Consider the following 18,468-nt stretch of genomic DNA (forward strand, 5'->3'; position numbering starts at 1 on the left):
CTTGGAAAAGCTTCCCACTTATGATTAACCTCTCTCGCAAGCATCCGCAACTACAAAAGAAGAATTAAGACAAAGTCTAACCATAGCATTAAACTAGTGGATCCAAATCAGCCCCTCACGAAGCAACGCATAGACTGGGGTTTAAGCTTCTGTCACTCCAGCAACCCATCATCTACTCACTACTTCCCAATGCCTTCCTCTAGGCCCAAATATGGTGAAGTGTTATGTAGTCGACGTTCACATAACACCACTAGAGGAAAAACAACATACATCATATCAAAATACCGAACGAATATCAAATTCACATGACTATTATCAGCATGACTTATCCCATGTCCTCAGGAACAAAAGTAACTACTCACAAGACATAATCATAATCATGACCAGAGGTGTAATGAATAGCATCAAGGATCTGAACATAAACTCTTCCACCAAGTAATCCAACTAGCATCAACTACAAAGAGCAATCAACACTACTAGCAACCTTACAAGTACCAATCGGAGTCGTGAGACGAAGATTGGGTACAAGAGATGAACTAGGGATTGGAGAGGAGATGGTGCTGATGAAGATGTTGATGAAGATGCCTCCCCTCCGACGAGAGGAGTGTTGGTGATGACGATGGCGACGATTTCCCCCTCCGGGAGGGAAGTTTCCCCGGCAGGATCGTCCTGCCGGAGCTCTAGATTGCATCTACTCAAGTTCCGCCTCGTGGCGGCGGCGAAACCACGAAAAAGCTCCCTATTGATTTTTTTTCCACACCAGGACGCTTCATATAGCAAAAGAGGGGGGCTAGTGGGCCTTCAGGCAGCCCACAAGCCTGCCCTGCGCCACCAGGGGGTGGCGGTGGGCAAGCTTTTGGGGCCCTCGTGGCCCCCCTCGAGTAGTTCTTTCGCTCAGTATTTTTAATATATTCCAGAAAAAATCCACGTAAATTTTCAGGGCATTTGGAGATGTGCAGAATAGTGGACTAGGATTTGCTCCTTTTCTAGTCCAGAATTCCAGCTACCTGAATGCTCCCTCTTCAAATAAACCTTGCAAAATAAGAGAGAAAAGGCATAAATATGGTACCGCAAGTAATATAACAGCCCAAAAAACAATAAATATCAACATGAAAGCATGATGCAAAATGGACGTATCAGCGCTCGTTGCCTCTCTATGGGCGAATGTCGATGTGTTTGCCTCGCAACCTTCCGACATCCCCGGTGTTGCCAGAGAGGTAATTGAGCACCACCTTGTTGTGTGCCCTCATGCCAGACCCGTCAAGCATAAGGTTACAAAGCAGGCCTTGGAGAGGCAACAGTTTATCACCGAGAAATCAAGAAGCTGGAAGCGGCTGGTTTGGTCCGAGGAGTACTGCATCCAGCGTGGTTAGCTAACCCGGTAGTGGGACGCAAGGTGAATGGGAAATGGAGGCTTTGTATTGATTTCATAGACTTAAACAAAGCATGCCCGAAGGACCCATTTCCATCGTCGTGCATTGATCAGATAGTTGACGCCCCTTCCGGGTGCGACCGTCTTTCCTTCCTGTACGCGTATTCCGGATATCACCAGATTTTCATGGCCAAAGAGGATGAGGAGAAGATCTCACTCATAAATCCATGGGGCACGTACTGTTTCGTACGAATGCCCTTCAGGCTAAAGAGAGTTGGCTCTACCTTTGCTAGAGTCGTCAAATTGGATTTGGACCGCAGTTGCATAGAAATGTGGAAGCATACATGGATGACATAGTGGTCAAGACCAGGGCGAAGCTACCCTTGTGCAAGACCTAGAAGAGACCTTTGTGAACCTGCGCGAGATCAACCTGAAACTCAACCCTCAGAAGTGTGTGTTTGGTGTCCCATTCGGAAAGTACTTGGGTTCTTTGTGTCTCAACGAGGGATTGAAGCCAAGCCCCACAAGATCAAAGTCATCGAGCAGATAAAAGCCCCCAAGACAATCAAGTACGTGAGACGCCTGACCGAATGTGTTGCCGCATTGAGTAGATTCATCTCCAAACCGCCGAACAGGCCTTGTTGTTCTTTAAAATCCTGAAGAAGGCTGGCCCAATGAAGTGGACCCCGGAAGCAGACGCGGCGCTGCAAATCTGAAAACATACCTCTCTTCCGCTCTCACCTTGGTCGCTCCCAAACTGCAAGAGCCATTGCTGCTATACGTGGCGGCAACGGATCAAGTGGTTAGCGCGGCCTTGGTGGCATGGTGGTAGATCGATGAGGATGAGGCTGTCGCGATAGATGCTACCGGGAATAGCGCTAGAATATCCGCGGCAATGCCCGGCATAGGCTCAGAAGTAACCCCGCAAGCTAGCAATGAGGGCTCCAAGGAATTGGCGAAGAAGAAGGTGGTGCAGCGGCTAGTGTACTTTGTCAACTCCCTATTATAGGGGGCTAGATCAAGGTACTCTGGAGTGCAAAAGCTATTCTTTGGCCTCATCATGGCCTCGAGGAAGTTGCGGCACTACTTCCAAGCCCATGAGATCACGGTTGTCACCTGTTTCCCACTGCAGTGCATCTTGAGGAACCCCAAAGCCACATGCAGGATAGTATAGTGGGCGCTAAAGCTGTCAAGTTTTGGGCTGAATTACGAAAGCACTTCCACCATCCATAGCAGAGCACTAGCAAAGTTCATCATCGAATGGACGCCCATGCCAGATGAAGAAGTCCAAGAAACCACTCTCCCCGACAGGGAAGCACCCAAGGAATGGGTCATGTATGGTGCCTTCTCACTTCAGGGTGCCAGGGTAGGTGTGTTCCTCATCGCCCCCACCGGAGAGCACCTAAAGTATGTGGAACAAATGAATTTTCCCGGGAAGAAGCTTCCAACAACACCGTTGAATATGAAGGGCTCCTCACGAGACTCAGAATCGAGGTGGAGTTGGGGATCAAGAAGATGATCATCAAATGGGACTCCCAGCTTGTGGTGAAGCAGGTCAATAAGGATTATGAGAGCCCATTGATGGAGGCATACGTAGAAAAAGTGAGGAAGTTGGAGGAACACTTTGACGGGTTGCAGGCAGAACATGTGCCACGTGCAAAAAACAGCATTACCGATCACTTGTCGAAGTGTGCTGCGCAGAAGATTCATGTGGAACAAAGGGTCTTTGTCCTTCACCTCACTCAACCCTCCGTGTCCCCCTCGACGATGACCAAGAAGAGATGAAAACTAAACCCCGGCAAACATTTCCCAGTAGAGCTCCCTGAAGCCCATGGTAGAGAGGTTGCGAGAGGTTGTTCCATTTTTCCTGGTGAACTGCTCCCTCCTCCGGAACCCGAGGTTCTCGCGGTAGAGGCAACCGCTCCCACGAACGCAGAAATGCCTTTAGTCCGTGTCGTCGAGCCACAGCCTCCGGCTTGAGCACAACACATCGTCCAATTCCTTCAGACAAGAGAACTTCCCGAAGAACAAGAAGAGGCCGAAAGAGTAGCCCACCGGTCTAGTATGTACCAGTTTGTCGACGACACTCTGTACAGAAGAAGACCCAATGGTGTGAAATTAAGATGCATCTGCCGGGAAGAAGGACTAAGGCCGTTGCCGTAGATTCATGGAGGCATGTGTGGGTCGCACATACGATCAAGGGCCCATGCCGGGAAAGCTTTCCGTCGGGGTTTCTATTGGCCCACAGCCCTCAAAGATGCGACTGAGCTGGTCACCAAGTGTGAAGTCTGTCAGTTCCATGCCAAGAACATCCATTGGCCAGCACAAGCCCTCTAGACGATGCCTCAATCCGCCCTTAAGGTCTAGGGGATCGATACCTTGGGCCCCTTCCCCCCACTATCGGGGGTTTCGGGTTCGTGTACGTAGCAATCGACAGGTTCACGAAATGGCCTAAGGTAGAGCCAGTGAGAAAGGTGACCACGCAGTCATTTGTCAAATTCATGAAGGGATTGGTGTGCCGCTTTGGAGTACCTAACAGAGTAATCATTGACAACGGCACCCAATTCACGAGGCAAGCATTCAGGCAATACGTCCAAAGCCTTGGGAGCAAGGTCTCCTTCGCCTCTGTTGCACAAGCAAGGAGCAACGGGAAAGTCGAGAGGATGAATGTTGAAGTGCTACGAGGGCTCAGAACAAGAACTTTCGATACACTGCGAAGATGCGGCAAGCGCTGGATTGATGAGTTCCTGGTGGTTCTTTAGTCCCTCAGAACGACACCAAATCGAGCTACCGGCCATACACCTTTCTCCCTAGTATATGAGGCAGAAGCCGTTATCCCCACGGAACTCATATACAGGTCACCTCGAGTGCTTGCCTACGATGAAGTAGAGCAACCGCAGCTGTGGCATGACAATGCCACGCTCCTCAAGGAAGATCGTCTTCGGGCTGCTACGCGTGCTGCACGCTACCAGGCCCTGTGCCGCTACCATAGCTGCAGGGTCCATGCCCGGAGCTTTGAGGAAGGTGACCTTGTCCTTTAGCGCGCTCAATCCGCCAAGGGTTCCAACAAGTTGACACCGAAATGGGAAGGCCCTTACCGGGTAGTACGAGTCACCATGCCTGGCGCAGTTCGTCTGGAGACCGAAGATGGCATCAAGGTGCTTAACTCATGGAATATTGAGCATCTTCGTAAGTTCTACCCGTAAGGCGCGGTTGTCGGGCCCAGTCCCCGGCAACCACCTTTTGTACAAGCCTTGCCAAAGTTGTATGTAACCCTTTGTACAAAGCCAGGCGCAGACCCTGTGCATAAATAAAGCTAGGCATTGCATCATATCATCATATCCATATGCATCATGCATGATGCATTAACTTGTATTAGGATGTCACTAATGCCCTAGTTTACTAGTTGTTAACAGTGCCTGGTGGACTTGTGGTCCTTGTTATCTAGTCTCCCGTCTTCTCAAGAGGACGGAGCCTCTCCTTTGCTCTGTATGTTTTGCCTCTAGATGAACAGGAGACAACGCAAAGACGAGGGCAAAGAACCATCGCACCTTCAAGGGGGCTTCCCCCAAGGAGATAAGTTCAAATTGCCTTATCTTGAGTATATTCTCGTTATTTACTTTGAGCAAACCCTTGTCGCTCCTTATTTTTATTGTGTGTGATGGAACTCTATGCATGATAGGGACCCTTGTCGGGGTAGGCCATCCTTCCGCCTCCCATCGCTCATTAGCCTCGAAGGAGGGGAGGAGTGCACCGATACCGACGAGGGGCCTTGTTGGGAGACAATGATTGTCTGTCGCAAGGGGGCTCACTCCCCTTCGACATTTGCGCCTTGCGCCAACCTGGCAAGGAACCCCATGCGGCAAAAACATACAACACAATACGAATAGAAGGACGTATGGATAGTACTCGAGGAAAAAGAATGGCGATCATTTTATTCATTTCTTCAATACAGAATGGATAAAATAAATTACAATTCCACTAGTAAAAATTTAGAAAAGGTCTATAACCTTTTCCTTCATAAAAATCTGAGTGCCTCGTAACGCCTTCCTTATGCCCCTTTCTTTAGAGATTGGATGATGGAGGGAAGGCGAACGAAGGTGCGCGCCCGGCTAGGATTCGGCACCTCCCCGCCAAGACCGGAGGGACGCCTCCCCGCCAGGACCAAGAAGCCCCTATGCCCGTGTTGGAAATATGCCCTAGAGGCAATAATAAAATGGTTATTATCATATTTCCTTGTTCATGATAATCGTCTATTGTTCATGCTATAATTGTATTAACAGGAAACAGTAATACATGTGTGAATAAATAGATCACAATGTGTCCCTAGCAAGCCTCTAGTTGGCTAGCTCGTTAGTCAATAGATGATCAGGGTTTCCTGATCATGGGCATTAGATGTCATTCATAACGGGATCACATCATTGGGAGAATGATGTCATGGACGAGACCCAATCCTAAGCATAGCACTAGATCGTATTGTTCGTATGCTAAAGCTTTTCTAATGTCAAGTGTCTTATCCTTCGACCGTGAGATTGTGCAACTCCCGGATACCGTAGGAGTGCTTTGGGTGTATAAAACGTCACAACGTAACTGGTGACTATAAAGGTGCACTACGGGTATCTCTGAAAGTGTCTGTTGGGTTGGTACGAATCGAGATCGGGATTTGTCACTCCGCGTGACGGAGAGGTATCTCTGGGCCCACTCGGTAGAACATCATCATGAGCTCAATGTGACTAAGGAGTTAGTCACACAATGACGTGCTACAGAATGAGTAAAGAGACTTACCGGTAACGAGATTGAACAAGGTATAGGTATACCGATGATCGGATCTCGGGCAAGTTCTATACCGACAGACAAAGGGAATTGTATATGGGATTGATTGAATCCTTGACATCGTGGTTCATCCGATGAGATCATCGTGGAGCAAGTGGGAGCCACCATGGGTATCCAGACCCCGCTGATGGTTATTGGCCGGAGAGGTGTCTCGGTCATGTCTGCCTGTCTCCCGAACCCGTAGGGTCTACACACTTAAGGTTCGATGACGCTAGGGTTATAGGGAATTGTTAGACGAGGTTACCGAAAGTTGTTCGGAGTCCCGTATGAGATCCCGGACATCACGAGGAGCTCCGGAATGGTCCGGAGGTAAATATTGATATATAGGATGGATGGTTTTGGACACAGGAAATGTTTCGGGCGTCACCGGTAATGTACCGGGACCACCGGGACCACCGGAAATGGTCCCGGGGGTCCACCGGGAGGGGCCACCAGCCCCAAGAGGTAGAATGGGCCAAAAGAGGGTGGGCAACCAGCCCAAAGTGGGCTGGTGCACCTCCCATAAAGAGGCCCAAGCCGCAGGAGGTGGAGAGGGGGCAAACCCTAGGCGCTGGTGGGCCTAAGGCCCACCTAGGGGTGCGCCACCCCCTCCCCTGCCCTGGCCGCCGCACCTCCCATCTGGGGGGGGCTGCCGCACCACCTAGGGTGGAAACCCTAGGGGTGGCACCCCCCTCCTCCTATATATAGTGGGGGTTTTGGGGCTGTTTTGCACACAGTCTTCCCTCTCCCTCGGGGCAGCCCTGCCCCCTTCTTCCTCCTCTCCCACGGTGCTTGGCGAAGCCCTGCCGGGAGACCTCGTCTCTCCATCGACACCACGCCGTCGTGCTGCCGGAGATCTTCCCCAACCTCTCCCTCCTCGTTGCTGGATCAAGGTGCGGGAGACGTTACCGGGCTGCACATGTGTTGAACGCGGAGGTGCCGTGGTTCGGCACTAGATCGGAATCACACCGCGATCTGAATCGCCGCGAGTACGACTCCATCATCTGCGTTCTAGCAACGCTTCCGCTTAGCGATCTTCAAAGGTATGAAGATGCACTCACCCCTCTCTCGTTGCTGGTCTCTCCATAGGAAGATCTGAATATGGCGTAGGAAATTTTTTGAATTTATGCTATGTTACCCAAGAGTGGCATCCGAGCCAGGTTTTCTATGCGTAGATTATATGCATGAGTAGAACACAAAAGGTTGTGGGCGATGATTTGTCAATTACTTGCCACTACTAGTCTTATTCTTTTCCGACAGTATTGTGGGATGAAGCGGCCCGGACTGACATTACACGTACGCTTACGTGAGACTGGTTCCACCTACAGACATGCACACCGTGCATAAAGGTGGCTAGCGGGTGTCTGTCTAGTCGGATTGGATTTGATGAAAAAGGTCCTTATGAAAGGTAAATAGCTTTGGCATATCATGTTTGTGGCTGTCACGTAGGTAAGAAAACGTTCTTGCTAGAAACCCAAATCAGCCACGTAAAACTTGCAACAACAATTAGAGGACGTCTAACTTGTTTTTGCAGAGTTTGACATGTGATGTGATATGGCCAAAGTTGTGATATTGCATGTATGATGTATGAGATGATCATGTTATTGTAATAGGTTTCACGACTTGCATGTCGATGAGTATGAAAACCGGCAGGAGCCATAGGAGTTGTCTTAATTTATTGTATGAGATGCAATGCCATGTGCTTACTACTTTTACTTCATTGCTAACGGTTAGCTATAGTAGTAGTGATAGTAGTAGTTGGCGTGATGACTTCACGGAGCCACGATGATGGAGATCATGATGATGGATATCATGGTGTCACGCCGGTCACAATGATGATCATGCGATGCCTGAAGATGGAGGTCGAAAGAGCAAAGATAATAATGGCCATATCATGTCACTATATGATTGCATTGTGGTGTTTATCATGTTTTTCATCTTATTGCTTAGAACGACGGTAGCATAATAAGATGACCCCTCTTAAAATTTCGAGAACGTATTCCCCTAAGTGTGCACCGTTGCGAAGGATCGTTGTCTCGAAGCACCACGTGATGATCGGGTGTGATAGATTCTAACGTTCGCATACAACGGGTGTAAGCCAGAATTTACACACGCGAAACACCTAGGTTGACTCAACGAGCTTAGCATGTACAGACATGACCTCGAATACAAGAGACCGAAAGGTCGAACATGAGTCGTATGGTTGAATACGATCAGCATGAAGTTGCTTACCATGGTGACTAGTCCGTCTCACGTGATGATCGGACACGGGTTAGTCAACATGGATCATGTATCACTTAGATGACTAGAGGGATGTCAATTTAAGTGGGAGTTCATACTTAATTTCATTAAATGAACTTAATTGTCATGAACTTAGTCTAAAAGTTGTATTTATAAATATTGTAGATGGCCAATGTCAACCTCAATTTCAACGCATTCCTAGAGAAAAACAAGTTGAAAGATGATGGTAGCAACTATGCGGATTGGGTTCGCAAGTTGAAGCTCATCCTTGAAGCAGCTAAAAAGGCTTATGTCCTTGATGCGCCGCTAGGTGACCCTCCCGCTCCCGCAATAGCCCAGGACATTCAGAACGTCTGGCAAACGCGGAGTGATGACTACTCTCTAGTTAGGTGTGGCATGTTATACAGTTTGGAAACAGGGCTCCAAAGGCGTTTTGAGCAACACGGTGCATATGAGATGTTCCAAGAGCTGAAACTAGTTTTTCAAGCTCATGCCCGTGTCGAGAGATATGAAGTCTCCGACAAGTTCTTTAGCTGTAGGATCTAGGAGAACAGTTCTGTCAGTGAGGACATACTCAAAATGTCTGGGTTACACGGTCGTCTGACTTCACTTGGAGTCGAACTTCCGGATGATGCTATAATTGACAGAATCCTCCAGTCTCTCCCATCAAGCTACAAAGGTTTTGTGTTGAACTACAACATGCAAGGGATGGAGAAGACCATTCCCGAGTTGTACTCGATGCTCAAGTCTGCAGAAGTAGAAATCAAGAAAGAGCATCAAGTGTTGATGGTCAACAAGACCACTAGTTTCAAGAAGGGCAAGGGCAAGAAGAACTTCAAGAAAGACGGCAAAGCCGTTGCCGCGCCCGGTAAGCCAGATGCCAGGAAGAAGAAAAAGAATGGACCCAAGCCCGAGACTGAGTGCTTCTATTGCAAGGGAAAAGGTCACTAGAAGCGGAACTGCCCCAAATACTTAGCGGACAAGAAGGCCGGCAACGTTAATGGTATATGTGATATACATGTTATTGATGTGTACCTTACCAGCGCTCGTAGTAGCTCATGGGTATTTGATACTGGTGCTGTTGCTCACATTTGCAACTCAAAGCAGGAACTGCGGAATAAGCGGAGACTGGCCAAGGACGAGGTGACGATGCGCGTCGGGAATGGCTCCAAGGTCGATGTGATCGCCGTCGGGACGCTACCTCTACATCTACCGGCGGGATTAGTTTTAAACCTTAATAATTGTTATTTAGTACCAGCTTTGAGCATGAATATTGTGTCAGGGTCTTGCTTAATGCGAGACGGCTACTCATTTAAGTTAGAGAATAATGGTTGTTCTTTTTATATGAGTGATATGTTTTATGGTCATGCTCCGCTGGTGAATGGTTTATTCTTGATGAATCTCGATCGTGATGTTACACATATTCATAGTGTGAGTACCAAAAGATGTAAAGTTGATAATGATAGTCCCACATACTTGTGCCACTGCCGCCTTGGTCATATCGGTGTTAAGCGCATAAAGAAGGTCCATACTGATGGACTATTAGAGTCTCTTGACTTTGAATCATTTGACACATGCGAACCGTGCCTCATGGGCAAGATGACTAAGACTCCATTCTCAGGAATACTGGAGAGAGCAACCGACTTATTGGAAATAATACATACTGATGTGTGTGGTCCAATGAACGTTGAAGCTCGTGGTGGCTATCGTTATGTTCTCACTCTCACCGATGATTTGAGTAGGTATGGTTATATCTACTTGATGAAGCACAAATCTGAGACATTTGAAAAGTTCAAGAAATTTCAGAGTGAGGTCGAGAATCAACGTGACAGAAAAATTAAGTGTCTACGATCTGATCGTGGAGGAGAATATTTGAGTCACGAGTTTGGCACACACCTAAGGAAGTGTGGAATCATTTCACAACTGACGCCGCCTGGCACACCGCAACGCAACGGAGTGTGTGAACATCGTAATCGCACTTTATTTGATATGGTACGATCTATGATGTCTCTTACCGACTTACCGCTATCATTTTGGGGATACGCATTAGAAACTGCAGCATTCACTTTAAATAGGGCACCGTCTAAATCTGTTGAGACGACACTGTATGAACTATGGTTTGGCAAGAAACCTAAGTTGTCGTTTCTTAAAGTTTGGGGCTGCGATGCTTATGTGAAGAAACTTCAACCAGAAAAGCTCGAACCCAAAGCGGATAAATGCGTATTCATAGCATACCCTGAGGAAACTATTGGGTATACCTTCTATCTTAGATCCGAAGGTAACACCTTTGTTGCCAAGAACGGATCCTTTCCAGAGAAAGAGTTTCTCTCGAAAGAAGTAAGTGGGAGGAAGGTATAACTTGATGAGGTAATTACACCCCCTCTCGAACAGGAAAGTAGCGCAGCGCGGGAAATTGTTCCTGTGGCGCCTGCACCAACTGAAGAGGAAGTTAATGATAATGATCATGAAGCTTCGGATCAAGTTACTACTGAACCACGAAGGTTCACAAGGGCACGCTTCGCACGAGAGTGGTACGGCAACCCTGTGATGGAAATCATGTTGTTAGACAACGGTGAACCTTCGAACTATAAAGAAGCGATGGCTGGCCCGGATTCCAACAAATGGCTTGAAGCTATGAAATCCGAGATAGGATCCATGTATGAGAACAAAGTATGGACTTTGGTGGACTTGCCCGATGATCGGCGAGCCATAGAAAATAAATGGATCTTCAAGACGAAGACTGATGCAAACGGTGATGTAACCGTTTATAAAACTCGACTTGTCGCAAAGGGTTTTCGACAAATTCAAGGAATTGACTACGAAGAGACTTTCTCTCCCGTAGCGAAGCTAAAATCAGTCCGAATCATGTTAGCAATTGCCACCTTTTATGATTATGAAATTTGGCAAATGGACGTCAAAACAGCGTTCCTTAACGGGAACCTTAAGGAAGAGTTGTATATGATGCAACCAGAAGGTTTTGTCGACCCTAAGGGTGCTAACAAAGTGTGCAAGCTCCAGCGCTCCATCTATGGGCTGGTGCAAGCATCTCGGAGTTGGAACATTCGCTTTAATGAGGTAATTAAAGCATTTGGGTTCATACAGGTTTACGGAGAAGCCTGTCTGTACAAGAAAGTGAGTGGGAGCTCTGTAGCTTTCCTCATACTGTATGTGGATGACATATTATTGATGGGGAATAATATAGAGATGTTGGAGAGCATAAAGGCCTATTTGAACAAGAGTTTTTCAATGAAGGACCTTGGAGAAGCTGCATACATATTAGGCATCAAGATCTATAGAGATAGATCGAGACGCCTCATAGGTCTTTCGCAAAGTACATACCTTGACAAGATATTGAAGAAGTTCAATATGGAAAACTCAAAGAAAGGGTTCTTGCCAGTTTTGCAAGGTATGAAATTGAGTAAGACTCAGTCACCGACCACGGCAGCAGATAGAGAGAAGATGAGTACTGTCCCCTACGCTTCAGTCGTAGGCTCTCTAATGTATGTCATGCTGTGTACCAGACCTGATATAAACCTTGCCATAAGTTTGGTAGGGAGGTACCAAAGTGATCCCGGTATGGAACACTGGACAGCGGTCAAGAATATCCTTAAGTACCTGAAGAGGACTAAGGAAATGTTTCTCGTTTATGGAGGTGACGAAGAGGTCGTCGTAAAGGGTTACGTCGATGCTAGCTTCGACACAGATCCGGATGACTCTAAGTCACAGACCGGATACGTATATGGTTTGAATGGTGGGGCAGTGAGCTGGTGCAGCAGCAAGCAAGAAGTTGTGGCAGCATCTACATGTGAAGCGGAGTACATAGCTGCTTCAGAAGCAGCTCATGAAGGAATTTGGATGAAGAAGCTCATCACCGACCTTGGAGTGGTTCCAAGCGCGTCGGGTCCAATGACACTCTTCTGTGATAACACTGGGGCCATTGCCATAGCCAAGGAGCCCAGGTTTTACCAAAAGACGAAGCACATCAAACGCCTCTATAACTCCATCCAGGACCATGTCCATAGTGGAGTAACAGAGATTTGTAAAGTACATACGGATCTGAATGTTGTAGACCCGTTGACCAAACCTCTTCCACAAACAAAACATGATCAACACCATAATTCTATGGGTGTTCGATACATCACAATGTAACAAGATTATTGACTCTAGTGCAAGTGGGAGACTGTTGGAAATATGCCCTAGAGGCAATAATAAAATGGTTATTATCATATTTCCTTGTTCATGATAATCGTCTATTGTTCATGCTATAATTGTATTAACAGGAAACAGTAATACATGTGCGAATAAATAGATCACAATGTGTCCCTAGCAAGCCTCTAGTTGGCTAGCTCGTTAGTCAATAGATGATCATGGTTTCCTGATCATGGGCATTAGATGTCATTGGTAACGGGTTCACATCATTGGGAGAATGATGTGATGGACGAGACCCAATCCTAAGCATAGCACTAGATCGTATTGTTCATATGCTAAAGCTTTTCTAATGTTAAGTGTCTTTTCCTCGACCGTGAGATTGTGCAATTCCCGGATACCGTAGGAGTGCTTTGGGTGTATCAAACGTCACAACGTAATTGGGTGACTATAAAGGTGCACTACGGGTATCTCTAAAAGTGTCTGTTGGGTTGGTATGAATCGAGATCGGGATTTGTCACTCCGCGTGACGGAGAGGTATCTCTGGGCCCACTCGATAGAACATCATCATGAGCTCAATGTGACTAAGGAGTTAGTCACACAATGACGTGCTATGGAACGAGTGGGCAAAGCCGACAGGGGAGAAGTGGGCAGGCGCAGATGATGGCGCTGCCAGGGCCAGCTGTTGATGATGGTGCTGTCGGGGATCACGGCGGTTCGGAGTCAACTCCCCCGCCCCCGGAGCACCAGAGGTCACCACCATCACGGCATCCATCATCTCCATCACCCGCACGGGAGCCTCCACCATCGTTGAATCCTCCGCCACGGCCGAAGAGGATGCCATGCTCTCTGGATCCTTCACAAAGAGCATGGTTGTCCCTTGTGGCCAATGGTGGGGAATCCACCCTACCTTCGCGAAGAACTCACAGGATAAAATCCCCCACCCATGCATGCCGAACATGGAGCCATGGGAGGGAGACCCCGCCGCGATAGCTAGAGAACCGCCGCTGCCTTCACCGTCGGGCGACCACACACATGGAGCCACACTCCCTGTGGTTTGTCAAGCCCCAGCACTGCGGCTAAAGCGGGTGCATGATACGAACAAGAAGCTCTTGCTGCCCTCACAGAAGATGTGGGTCACCCACGCTTCCCCACCATGGCTAGAGACCGAAGCCACCTCGAAGAACCATAAGAACAGAGTAACGCCTTAAGCAAGATGACATGATGTAGAGGGATAATCTCAAACAATTGATAAAAACCCCATCTTTTTACCCTTGATGGCAACTACTTGATGTGTGCCTTGCTGCCCCTACTGTCACTGGGAAAGGTCACCACATGGCAGAACCCAAAACCAAGCACTTCTCCCATTACAAGAATCATAGATCTAGTTGGCCAAACAAAACCCAAGACTCGGAGAGACTTACAAGGATATCAAATCATGCATATAAGAAATCAGCAAAGACTCAAATATATATCATAAATAATCTGATCACAAATCCACAATTCATCGGATCTCGACAAACACACCGCCAAAGAAGATTACATCGGATAGATCTCCATGAAGATCATGGAGAACTTTGTATTGAAGATCCAAGAGAGAGAAGAAGCCATCTAGCTACTAACTACGGACCCGTAGGTCTGAAGTGAACTACTCACGAGTCATTGGAGGGGCGATGATGATGATGAAGAAGCCCTCCAACTCCAAAGTCCCCTCCGGCAGGGCGCCGGGAAGGGTCTCCAGATGAGATCTCGCGGAAACGGAAGCTTGCGGCGGCGAAAAAGTATTTTCGAGGCTCCCCTGATTTTTTGCGGAATATTTAGGAATTTATAGGCCAAAGACCAAGGTCAGGGGCGGCCAGGGAGGCCACAAGCCAGCCCACCGCCGCCTCCCCCTGGTGGCGGAGTGGGGGCTTGTGGGCTCCCTGGAGCCCACCTGGCATGGCCCAAAGGCCCCCTCATCTTCTTCCGTTCGGGAAAAAATCATTTCGGGGTTTTTCTTCCGTTTGACTCCGTTCCAAAATCAGATCTGAAAAGAGTCAAAAACACGGAAAAAACAGGAACTGGCACTTGGCACTGAATTAGTAAGTTAGTCCCAAAAAGATATAAAAGGTACATAAAACAACCAAAGAAGACAAGATAACAACGTGAAACCATCAAAAATTATAGATACGTTTGAGACGTATCAAGCATCCCCAAGCTTAACTCCTGCTCGTCCTCGAGTAGGGAAGTCATAAGAATGAATTTTTGATGCTTTCATGCTACCTAGCATAGGTATCCTTTGTAATTCCTCTTATGTGACGTGAATGTTCAGATCCATTAGATTCAAAACAATAGTTTGCTATTGACGTGGAAACAATAATAATTCAAGCAAACTAGCAAAGTAATCATGAACTTTCAAAATAACAAGGCCAAAAGAAAGTTATCCCTACAAAAGCATATAGTCTGGCTATGCTCTATCATCATTGCACAACGAATTTAAATCATGCACAACTCCGGTATTGGCCAAGTAATTGTTTCACACCTTTAATTTCTCAAACCTTTTCAACTCTCATGCAATACATGAGCGTGAGTCATGGTTATAGCACTATAGATGGTGTGGAATGTAGTGGAGGTTGCAAGACAAAAAGGAGAAGATAGTCACATTAACTAGGCATATCAATGAGCTGTGGAGATGCCCATCAATATATATCAATGTGAATGAGTAGGGATTGCCATACAAATGATGCACTAGAGCTACGAGTATGTGAAAGCTCTTAGAGAAAACTAGTGGGTGTGCATCCAACTTGCTTGCTCACGAAGACCTAAGGCAATTTTGAGGAAGCCTATCATAGGAATATACAAGCCAAGTTATATACTGAAAATTTCCCACTAGCTATATGGTGGTGACAAAACGAGAGACTCTCAATCATGAAGATCGTGATGCTTAATATGCACAAGTGTGGAAAAAGTGGTAGCATTGTCCCTTCTCTCTTTTTTTTTATTTTGGTGGGCTCTTTGGCCTCTTTTTTTTGGTGGGATTCTTTGGCCTCTTTTATTTCCTCACATGGGACAATGCTCCATTAATGATGATCATAAAACTTTCAACTCAAAACTTAGAGTAACGATGACTCTATATGGAATGCCTTCGGTAGTGTACCGTGGCAATGATCTAGCATGGCCTAGACATCAATGGAAACATCATGCTAGCTATCTTACGATCATGCAATGGCAATGTAGACGTGGTGGCACATGTCATGGTGGTAGTTGCATGGCGATATATCTCGGAATGACTTTGAAAAAGCCATAGTAGGTAGGTATGGTGGCTGTTTTGAGGGAGGCTAATGGTGGGTTTTGTGCACTGGCGAAAGTTGCACGACACTTAGAAGATAGTGATGGTGGAAGGTGTAAGTGCATATAAACCATGGACTCAACATTAGTCATGAAGAACTCATATACTTGTTGCAAAAGTTTTATTAGTAATCGAAACAAAACATTCAACGCATAATCCTAGGGGAAGGGTTGGTAGGTATAAACCATCACGCTATCCCGACCGCCACGCAAAGCATGACAATCAATAGACTAATCATGCTCATATTTCATCACATAGTGGTTCACCATACATGCATGCTACGGGAATCACTAACTTCAACACAAGTATTTCTACATCCACAACACCTTACTAGCATGACTTTAATATTACCATAACCACAACTTAAAACTAATTGAGATGAATCAAACTTCTCTAACTATTCAATGCACATGAAGGTGGAAGTTTTCGTATCCCTTTGGATAACTACCCCTTTTGAAACTACTTTCAAAGCATAGATCAACTACCAAGCCACGCACCGCTGCACTCTAAAAGATATAAGTGAAGCGCATAGAGCAAAAGTATCTAGCTCAAAAGATATAAGTGAAGCGCATGTGAGCTGAATTGTCTACCAGAAGATATAAGTGAAGCTCGACAAAATCACGGTGTGTGCATGTCTCTCTCTCTCTCTAGGTGTGCAGCAAGGATGATTGTGACACAACAAAAATAAAAGACTCCTACGATACAAGACGCTCCAAGCAAAAACACATAACATGTGGTGAATAAAAATATAGCCCCAAGTAACGTTACCGATGGATTGAAGACGAGAGAGGGGATGCCTTCCCGGGGCATCCCCAAGCTTAGGCTTTTACGGCATCCTTGAATCTCTTGGGGTGCCTTTGGAATCCCCAAGCTTGAGCTCTTGCCACTCTTTATCTCTTTGTCCATAAGAACTTCACCCAAAACTTGAAAACTTCACAACACGAAACTTAAACAGAAACTCGTGATAACATTAGTACAAGAAAGCAAACCACCACTTCCTTAGGTACTGTAGCAAACTTAAATTCTACTTGTGCTGATGTTGGGTTACTGTATTCAATCTTCCATGGCTAATACCCCCCGATACTATCCATAGTTTCATCAAAATAAGCAACCAACACAACAAAAACAGAATCTGTTCACAGCAGATCAGTCTGTAGCAATCTGTATATTTCGTATACCTCTGGTACTTCAACAATTCTGAAACATTACGACAGTCTGAAGAATTTGCATAGAAATCAGCAGCAAAAAGAATCAACTCAAAAGCTCTTACAGAAAAAAAATGAAAATTCTTTTCGTGAGCAGAAAGTTTTTGTCTTTTCCAGCATGACCAAACGATCATCCCCAAGAATAATCATAACGGTTTTGCTTGGCACAAACGCAAAAATAAACACAAAAACACAATCATAACAGAATTATGAAAGTGTGGAAAACACAAAACAGAAAGAAAAATGATAGATTCGTTGGGTTGCCTCCCAACAAGCGCTTTTGTTTAACGCCCTTAGCTAGGCGAAAGTGATGGAATCACGTATAGTCATCTTTGGTGCTCAAACCATAGGTAGCCCTCATCATAGATTCATAAGGCAATATTATTTTCTTTCTAGGAAAGTGCTCCATGCCCTTCTTTAAAGGAAATTGAATCTAATATTCCCTTCCTTCATATCGATGATAGCACCAATAGTCCTTAGGAGAGGTCTACCAAGAATAATGGGACATGAAGGATTGCAATCTATGTCAAGTAAATGAAATCCACGGGTACATAGTTCTTATTTGCAACAATAAGAACATCATCGATCCTCCCCATGGGTTTCTTGATAGTAGAATCCGCAAGATGCAAATTAAGAGAACACTCTTCAATCTCATGAAAACCAAGAATATCACATAAAGACTTTGGAATCGCGGAAACACTAGCACCCAAATCACACAAAGCATTGCACTCATAGTTTTTTATCTTGAGTTTGATAGTAGGTTCCCACTCATCATGAAGTTTTCTAGGTACACTTCTAGTTCGAACTTCTCTTCAAGAGATTTCATCATAGCATCTACGATATGCGCGGTAAAGGCTTTGCTTTGGATATAAGCATGTGGAGACTTTGCAATGGATTGCATTAAAGAAATGCATTCAAACAAGGAGCAATTATCATAATTGAATTCCTTGAAATCCAAAGTGGGAGTTTCATTACTACCCAAAATTTTGACTTCTTCTACTCCACTCTCCACACCTTTATCATCAAGATAGGTGGACTCCGAATCATTGGGGCGTTTTTCAACCAAAGTGGATTCATATCCAGCCCCTCCATAAGTAGGTTTGACACGCGAAAACAAAGATCCAAGAGGAGACACACCAAGCACTTTAAGATCTTCGTGATTTGCATCACTAGAACGCACCCTTTTAAACCATTCATGTCTAGCGTGAATTTGGGCGGTTCTTTCTTTGCTCTCATTCATGGAGATACGCATAGCTTTCAAAGTTTCATCCAAGTTGACCTTGGGAGGAGCGCATCTAACTTTCAAAGCATCAATATCACAAGACATCCTATCAACGCTCTTAGCCAAATCGTCTATTTTGAGT

Source organism: Hordeum vulgare, chromosome 4H (genome assembly GCF_904849725.1).
Source record: "Hordeum vulgare subsp. vulgare chromosome 4H, MorexV3_pseudomolecules_assembly, whole genome shotgun sequence".
Lineage (NCBI taxonomy): Eukaryota > Viridiplantae > Streptophyta > Magnoliopsida > Poales > Poaceae > Hordeum > Hordeum vulgare.